The sequence below is a fragment of the Apodemus sylvaticus genome, chromosome 2 (genome assembly GCF_947179515.1).
Source record: "Apodemus sylvaticus chromosome 2, mApoSyl1.1, whole genome shotgun sequence".
NCBI classification, from domain to species: Eukaryota; Metazoa; Chordata; class Mammalia; order Rodentia; family Muridae; genus Apodemus; species Apodemus sylvaticus.
The window spans coordinates 6,011,163-6,013,393 of record NC_067473.1 but is presented as its reverse complement, the minus strand read 5'-3'; the positions used below and the strand labels follow the sequence as shown (position 1 = coordinate 6,013,393).

Below are 2,231 nucleotides of genomic sequence, written 5' to 3'. Positions count from 1 at the left end.
TAGTTTTCAGGTTCTACGAGACTTTGACCTGAGATAATTATTGAAAAAATGTGTAATTGTAAGTTATTGGTATTCCTGTGACCCTGGGGAGAGGGGAAAATCCTCTAAAAAGTCAATTCGTCATTAAAACATAAAAACATTTATGTACCCAAAAACTGTACTTTATAAAAAACACCTTAAATCTCATTCTTGTATACAGTGTGATAAGTATTGATGATTCATATTCTACCATATAGTAAATTTATATAATTGAGTCAGACAAAATATTGTACAAATAATTTAAGATTGCCAACATTTACATAACATTTTCATATATTAAAATTTGTGAAACAAGTAATCAAAGTATGCCACTGATATTTCGCTGTTTTTATTTAATTCTAGATGTACAACTTTGCCTTAAAGTTTACCTCATTTCCATATGAGGCCTGCACAGAGCCAACAATTATGTGAAAAGAAAAAAATCATTACACTGATTTCATTGTGAATCAAAATCTTCTGAATCTCCTGGATGGTATTCTATGAATACACCCCTAAAATGGGCATGGTACCCATTTGTTGGTATGAGTAGCTACCAAATGGTAGCACACTGTAGACATCTTTTTACATCTTCTCTTCTTCAAAATTTAAACTTAACTGAATGGCCAGATTAACTCCTCCTACCTCTTCCCCTTCTTTCTCCTCCTCCTCCCTCCTTCCTACTTCTCCTTCTCCTTCTCATTCTCATTCTCTTCCTCCTCTTCACTCGTTCCAACTTCTTGGTCTGTGTTTGAATCACTGTCGCCTTCATCAAGGATTTCTTTTTTAATAGCCTTGTACTTCTCTTCATTCTCCATAAAATGAGGATCCATCTTGAAAACATTAAGAACATCTTCTGGACTGTAGTCATCCTCCAGGGGGAGCATATGTATCAACTGATCGTCCTCTTCCACTAAATCGAGTCCTTCCAGAATAACAGGGTGGCCCTTGAATCCATCCTTCCGTACAGCAAACATCACTTCAATCATGTACTGAACCCTTTTGTCCATCTCAGACTCGTGTAGAATGGTTCGCAAGGCATTCAAAGATTGCATTGATCCCCCTTGGTGACACTTGGGTTAATTTGAGACCACACTCCTTGAGGCAGCCGATAGCCACTTCAACACTGTCATCCGTTGGTCTCTCTAGGAGCAAAGTGAGCATCTCCAGGCCCAGAACCTCAAGAGCCACATTTTGGTTAATAAGATGTGCCACAAACTTTGAAGCAGTCAGGCAGAGTTGCTTATCATTCCTTCGATAGCCTTTCCGGAAGTTAAGAATTAGTCTCTTGAGCGTCAGTTCTCCAATCTGTGGGAATTTTGAGTTGATTATTGCCACCAGCGCTGCATAGACGTGAGTGAAGATTGGAGAAGCCCTCTGTGCTTGCAGAACAGATCTGCACAGCAATCCTCTCCCTCTGACTATGTTCTCTTGAAGGAGCGCTTGGACAATGATACTTACATTGGAGATGTTGACCTTGTTGAGGAGACCATTGATTGATTTCTTCAGAGCCTTCCAACTCATCCTCTGATAGGCTAAGCTGCTTTTATCTGTAATCTGTTCCTGCATCGTCCTGAGCTTTGCGGGAGGAATATATGCTCCCCCGGGGTGGGTGAGCAGCGGGTCCAGCTCATCCCTCTTCGTTTTCTTCGCTGGAGGTTCTTCCTGAGTAGAATACTGGGTCACTCCTCGGCCTGGGCTTCTTCTTTCAGGAGATGGGGATTTCCGGGACCGTTTCCGATGACCTGCATCTCTATCTCTTTCTCTGCGTTTTTCTAGGTCCGGACTTCCGTGCTGTCATCATAAGGGCATCCGGTTCTAGAACGCTCATAGTCGGCCTGGCTGGAATCAGAGTAGTCTCTAGCCCGGGGAGCACATTCTCGGTCTGCATATCTGTCTTCTGGGGTGGAGCTCCGGTTGTAGGAATTGTGGGTCTTCCTTCTGTAGTCACCAGTTGACTGTTTCATGTGTGCCAGGCTAGTTTTCATTTTCTGCTGACAGCTGATCCAATACAGGTTTATTCAAGTGACATATACTCAATGGTCAGAATTCCTTGACAGTTTTCTTTTTCTTTCTTTTTTACAGATTTGTTTCTTATATGTAAGTACACTGTAGCTGTCTTCACACAACAGAAGAGTACATCAGATCTCTTTAGGAATGGCTGTGAGACATCATGTGGGTGCTGGGATTTGAACACATGACCTTTGGAAGAGCAG

General features: G+C 41.9%; 1 pseudogene; it reads right to left on the bottom strand.

Moving 5' to 3' along the window:
- Nucleotides 1–686: 686 nt before the first annotated feature.
- Nucleotides 687–2,003, bottom strand: LOC127678249 (pre-mRNA-splicing factor CWC22 homolog; annotated as a pseudogene).
- Between the last annotated feature and the right edge of the window lie 228 nt (nt 2,004–2,231).